This window comes from Gossypium arboreum, chromosome 11 (genome assembly GCF_025698485.1).
Source record: "Gossypium arboreum isolate Shixiya-1 chromosome 11, ASM2569848v2, whole genome shotgun sequence".
Taxonomy (NCBI): domain Eukaryota; kingdom Viridiplantae; phylum Streptophyta; class Magnoliopsida; order Malvales; family Malvaceae; genus Gossypium; species Gossypium arboreum.
In genome coordinates this window covers 132,278,026-132,285,295 of record NC_069080.1, presented here as the reverse complement: position 1 = coordinate 132,285,295, position 7,270 = coordinate 132,278,026, and the positions used below count along the sequence as shown (strand labels likewise).

The 7,270-nt window shown below is 28.1% G+C and overlaps 1 long non-coding RNA gene across 1 annotated transcript; it reads right to left on the bottom strand.

The window, feature by feature from the left end:
- Window positions 1-4,493: 4,493 nt before the first annotated feature.
- On the bottom strand, window positions 4,494-5,220 carry LOC108472754 (uncharacterized). The gene is made up of 2 exons (XR_001869596.2): window positions 5,190-5,220; window positions 4,494-4,918 (listed from the first exon to the last, which is right to left on the bottom strand). It is a non-coding gene; the product is annotated as an uncharacterized LOC108472754 (long non-coding RNA).
- Window positions 5,221-7,270: the final 2,050 nt, after the last annotated feature.

Sequence of the window (7,270 nt, the reverse complement as noted above, 5' to 3'; positions counted from 1 at the left end):
ATGAATAATGACATAATGTCAATACATAAACCAAGCATTCATCTTGTCAAAATCAGTATATGGTCACCTAATTAATACCTACTACCACTAATACATTGAAATTTGAAAACCAAGCTTGTACACTTGAATAAAGCTGATTAACAGCTCCAGCACAGTCAAATTACATCAAACATCAATCTAACATAGTTCAAAATGAACTAAATTACATTACATCAAACTAAAGTTACAAAATGAACAAAATATCAGCAGTTACACTTGCTTCAGCAGCTCTTGCATGGCTCGGGTTGCATGGCCTACTTCTTGGCTATTCCTGGTGCTACACGCTGACCAACTTTCAATAGCTATAATGTGAGCACCATAACCACATTTCATTCTTCCTAGAACCACAGGCAACGATTCAAGCTTTTGAAAATTGGAAAGACGACGCAGCTATGCTGGTGAATTTGTTATCACTAAGAAGTCTCAAAGAGGGCAGACCAGAAATGTGACCAAGAATATCTCCTTCACCAATATTGCACAGGCTGTAATTTGACAATACAAGACATTCAAGCTTGGAGAGTGGAGTTAAAGACCCGGTGTGCTGTTGAAATTGTTACCGTTAAGGCTAAGATTTGTCAAAGAGGATAAACAAGAAACTTGTTCATCTGTCTTTTGTGATATAAAAGATCCTAAGATAAAAAAAATTAAAAAAATAAGTTAATTGGTTTGTAGGTTTCAAACTTGCGACCTTTGTGCTAGTAGCATGAAGCTGCAACTAACTAAGCTAGTAAGCCAGTTGTCTCATTTTTAGGGACTATCTTATATTAAGCTTTTCTTCCTTGGTTAAATGATAATATTTTTAAGTTTTTGTCTGATTGGTGGACTTTAGGAGGGTAAATATGTCCTTTAAATGATTTGTCCCATTTTCCTCCATGGATAATGGATGCCAATTAAAATCATTATTATAATTTGTGTTTGAGTTGGGCAATTCACCCCTCATTGGCAGATTAATATCTAGATCTGTATTTATATGGGATAAATCTATATATGAATTGATTTGGTGTGTAATTTTATACATTAACTTTGATTTTTGTAATTTTATATATGATTTTTCATTTTATCTAATTCATAAAAATTATTAATACAATTATCAAGGTAATATCATTTTATATTTATATATTACACACACAAATAATTTTATTTATCTAATATAAAAATAATTTGATGTATATATTTCTTTAAATATGTATAATTAAATCAAAATAAAATTTCAAACCACAAGAAATGAATCATTTGTATAATTGCACCAAATCAAAGTTCATGTATAAATTAAACATTGAATCAAAGTTTACGTATAATTTTGAAATTTATCTCGTTTTTATATATTTAGGACATAAATAATTATCATTAGTTTTGTGTGAGCTTGACCATTTCAAATATAGTAAAAGTATAAGGACTTCAAGCATATTTTTGTTGACATTATTAAGCACAAGTTTTAAATTCGTCACTATTGTTTTAATTTCATTAGAGTTTATTTCGTAGTTTATTAAGATTGTTGAGGGTGAGTATCTGTTTTTGAATATCTCACTTCCTCAATGATGGTAGTATTGTTCCCGAGGTATTTATGCTCGATTCTAGTATTGTGTTTTTATCTCTTCAGTCCGAGTAGAGCCTAAAAAGGCTCATGGGGTTTGGCGGGAGTGTCTAGATTCCACCAAGGAAATATTTCATCATTTTGGCCTTAGTGTGGTTTGACTTCATGCCCCTAAAAAGTCTTAGAAAATAAGAACACTACCACTTGGTTAGCTTTGGAGTAGAAATAAAAAAAACCCGAAATTATAACCGAGCATAAATGTTCCAAAAGCAATACCTTTATCGTTGATGAAGTGAGACACTCCAAAGTGGATACTCGCCTTTAACAATGGATACTTAAATCAGTTTATAATTGGATATATGAAGTTGTTAACGTGGATGAATTGTTTTGTTTAGGTAGCAAAGAGTCGTATCAGTTCCAGAGAAGATTAATGTCAGATGCGTACAAGAAGGCCAGGGTGGTTGGAGCAAGGGGCCCTCATCCTCCATAGGACGTGCGGGATGTGAGCCCTCTCGCCTGCAAATGAACCTCAAAGCTGGGTTTGCCTTTTTCTCTTTTTGGATATATTTTTAATGTGTCAATGGTGTTCAGAATCTGTAAATTATAACATATATGTGTGTGTATGTACATACTTAGAGGATTTTGCTACATGTATGTGGAGAGCTTGTAATTCATGTTTTTTTCTTCTTCAAACTTGTTGGAACTAGTGTTGTTTTTCCTACTCATGAAAATGTTGTTGGAACTAGTGTTGCAATTAAGATAGGCAAACCTCAGCCTTGAGAAAGGGAATATATAGGCAAGCCTGACGAGCTGAGCGTTAGCCTTGAGGGAGTCAGTTATGAGACAAGCCGTTTTCTTGAAGAGGCTACGAGGATAGACAAGCCTAATCAGGCGAGCCTTGGCCAAGAAGAAGGGAATGTGATGGATGAGCTTGATGAGACAAGCTTTAGGATAGTTAAGCCTGATGAGGCTAGCTTTTAGTCTTGAAGAATGGAATGTGACGGGGGACTTGTTGGAAGGGTTTATCGACTCTCGACTCTTGACACTTCATAGATTTCTCTCCAACGAATCCGCCATTCATCAATAAAACCACGTGTAGTGACATAAAAATTTTTTGCTTTCGGTCGCTAGTTGAGTTAATTTATCTAAAATTTAAAAATCGACTTTACATTTTAAAAAAGGGGAGTCGCCACCGATCGTTTTTCTTAGGTGTGACCGGACACCTAATAAATCCTCTTCTTTTAAAAGAAAATTCATATTTTAAAAAGAAGGCCTAATTTAGGTCTACGTCAAAAACCAAAGTAAAGTTGGGTTCGGGAGTCGGTTACGTGCGAGGAAGGTATTAGCACCCTCGTGACGCCCAAATTGGTATCTTCATTAAACAGGTGTTGTCTTGATTTTCAAAAATACGAACTCAATTTGACATTTAATCGTGATCTGATTGAAAATGAGAATTTTTAGTTTCGATTTTTTTAGAAGGGTGTCCCGTTTTTAACACGAGCCGGCGAATTTCACCCAACATAGCGATGAAATCGATGTCTTAATGTTAAATTGGTTCATTGCCTTATTTATTGAAATTAGTAAAAAACATGAATAAAAATCTTTAAAGTAGTGAATAGTAAAATGATGTAAAATGGGCGGAAAACAAAAATAAAAGAGTTAGAAATACATCAAGCAAATAATAAATATGACAATAATATTAAAAACAATGACAATATATGCGATATTGAACATGGTAATAATATTATTAAACACGAAATAGAGATGAACATATATTTAAACATATAATAATAAGTGAAGTGACGTAAACATAATATTAAAAATACTAATAGTGCTATATATATATTAAAGTATATACGTAATAATAGGAATGAAAAGTGTATTCATAATAATACTAAATATATATACATAATATATATAAAATGAACATATACAATAAATATTAGAAATACTAATAACATAAAAAATATATATATTAATAATCCTACATAAATATTTACATATATATTAAAATAAATACATAATAATATTAAAAGTATATACATAAAAAGTGTTAAAAATACATACATGATATAGTTATTAAGATATATATATACATATTAGAAATAATAATAATGTTACAAAACAACTATTAATAATCTCTGCATAAACATATACATATATATATTAAAGATATATACATATATAATAAACATATACTAATAATAATAATTATTATTATAATAATAGTAATAAAAAGATGTATGTACACCAAATAACACATAATAATATTAAAATAAAATAATAAGTGACAATAGTGAAAATAGTAGGTATAATAATAAATATAACGATATATGGAAATAATATTATATATAAAAGTATATATATACCCATATAATAAAATATATGTACTAATATTAATAATAAATATAATAGAGATAAAATAGATATAATAATATATACAAAATATGGTATTATATATATATATATATATATATATATATATATATATAACATAGTATTCAAGAATATGTACATGAGATTATATAAAATATATACATGGTATTAATATATATATATATATATATATATATATATATATATATATATACATACTAGAGATAATAATAGTATTGAAAACAACTATTACATAAATATACATATATATATATATATTGAAAATTTATATATAATAACGATATTAAAAGTATGTACAAAAATAAAAATAATATAATATAAACTAAAAAATGATGATGATAATATTAATAAAAGAAAAAATATATATATATACATACATATACCAAAAATATATTCATAATAATAGTATTGAGTATCAAAAGTATATATCTAATATAGACGAAAATATAGGCATAATATAATATTGAAGGTATTTACATGGGATAATAAAAAAATGTATGAATAATGTGATATATTAAAAATATATATACATAATATACATAAAAATATTATAATAGCCCAAATTCGCCCGGGCTTAATAAACCAAACAGAAAACCAAAAAAAAAAAAATGTCCAATTTGTATAGTCCATGTTACAAAAGAAATAAAGCCCAAAAGGCAAATTATACCCCATAAACCCATTACACTCGTGGCCCAACACCCAATACCCCATTAGCCTAAATCAAACCCAAATACCAACACTACCCAGTAGACGCAACCCGTTACATTACAGACCCATTTCTAAAAGCCTACTACTAAGACCCAATAAGCTGCATCCCGAAGGCCCAAATGCTTAACCCTAGGTCAGGAACCCTAGGGTTTCTGCACCTTTCAGCGCCGCAAGCATCCACAGACCTCGTATCGAGCCGCTATCAATTCCCTCATCATCGCCGTGATTCGCACCGTAAACCTGCAAAAGGAAGGAAAAGGGCACAGAATCGAAACTAATATGGCAAGGAATAAAATCAGATTTTGTAACATTTCCTTTTAAATTTCCAGTGGCTATAAAAGGCCCAAATCAGAACAATGTAAATGAGCCGGATTTTTACAAAGACAATAATATACACACGCATATACAAAAGAAAGAAAGAAGTTCAAGCATTTTCTTAAAGGTGATATACCTTTATTTATTTATTTTTTTTCCATGCAAATACCATTAAAATAAATAAAAAGGAATTTACCGTTGAAATCACGTTGAAAATCGAGACTTATGGGCTTCCGACTGCCATACGGAGAGGAGTAGGCGGCGGCGCATGGGCGCGTGAGTCCGATGACCGGGGCTCGGCTCGACGGAGACCAAAGCTCAGAGGACTGCTCTCAACTCTCTTTCAGAGAGTTTTTCAAGTTTTTTTTTTAAAAACAGGGTGCAGAATGATTTTAGAACTAAAGTTTGGCTTATACAGCATAAATGAAACGGTGCTGTTTTGGTTTAATCCAATAAGCACGAAACGACATCGTTTCAAAGCTTAGGATCCGCGCGTTGACCCGATGACCCGGGGAGGATCCGCGTGTTTTTGTTAAATGGGAAGATTACCCAATTGATCCTTCCGTATTTTTTAAGTTTTTAATTTCATTTTATTTTTATTTTAATTTAGCCCCAATCTTTTATATTTATTTCAATTTAATACTAAAGGCCCTTAAAATCCATTCCAATGAAACAATGTCGTTTTGGGGATTAGGGCTAATTGCCCAAGGAGTCCCCCAACTTTTAATGTGCGCTCCAGAGGGCCCAAAATTTGTTATTTTTATTTTTAAATTAGCCCAAAAACTTTAATTTGATTTCCTTATAATCCTTTTAAATATATTTTTAAATTTAATAGATACTTTATAAATATTAATTATAAAAATATAGTATATATATTATTTTATATTATTATTAATTATATTTATTATTATACATTTTATTTATGAATTTAGTATATATATTAATTATTTTACTATACTTTTATATGCAAAATACTTATTATATTATTATTATATATATTATTTATTCCAGTGTATTATTTTAGATACTTTATTATATATTACTCCTTGTTTTTTATTTATTATTATTTATTAAATGTGTAAATGGAAAGATTTTAAATTATTATTAAATAATAGTATATATTATCTTTATTTATGTAATAGTATTCATATTTCATTATATTTTATATTGCACATTATATTTTATTTTTACTATGGATATATATATTAATTATTCTTTTACATTTTTATAAAATTACTCATAATATCATAATTACTATTTCCTATTTTATCTACTATATAGTTTATATTATAAATTTCATCGCATGTTATATTTTATAATACATTATTATATATATATTACATTTATTTTATTATAAAATATACATTGTTTCATTACTTATTAATTATATGCATTTTATAAATAAGTGTTATATCAATATTTAGTACATTATAAGTTATTATACCTATAGTATAATCTATATATATATCATTTTAAAGAAAATGATTCTCTTTTATCGTTCTTATATTATTCAATATATTTCTAAATATCTTGTTTTTGTTTGATTTATATTTCATACCTTTTAATTTATTTATTTTAGTTTTCTCTTATTTTGATATAGTATGTTAAATTTTACATATCATTTATTTTATATATTTGCATGACATTAATTATTTATGGTAATTTGCATAAGATACTATCATATGTGTATATTGCGATTTATATTTGTTGTATTCATTATGCACTACATTATGTTTTGTATGTAACAATAATGCATGAACATTTAGATATATGCCCAAAGTAATAATGTATATTGTGTAATTTATGCCATTATTATTATTTTCTATACTATATTTGCATGAAATAATAAAACATATATATTATAATTATATTTATTTAATTCCTTGTGCTATGTAAAACACATCATTACTTTCAAGACAAAAGAAATCTCATTTGATTCAAAAGGATTTTAAAAAAAGTGAGGCAATGTTTTGATATTTGGGAATTCGGGAAGTAGTGCCCTAACATGCTGGGTTGCAATTTCTCGTTTGTCTAAATATTTAAAATATCCTTTTAAGCGAATTTACAAATCATAAGATGATTTTAGCTACGAAAATTTAAAAATATCGTGTCCAATTATGCTGGATGTGATATTTATATTCCTTCAAAGCGAATGAGTCTTGATTCTTTTAATTTAAACTATTACAGTTTTAAGGAAACCTTATTTTTTAAATTCTTTCAAATTTTTGACATTAAGACAAAATTATTCAATTTGGTACCAATTTTGGGTGTTACGAG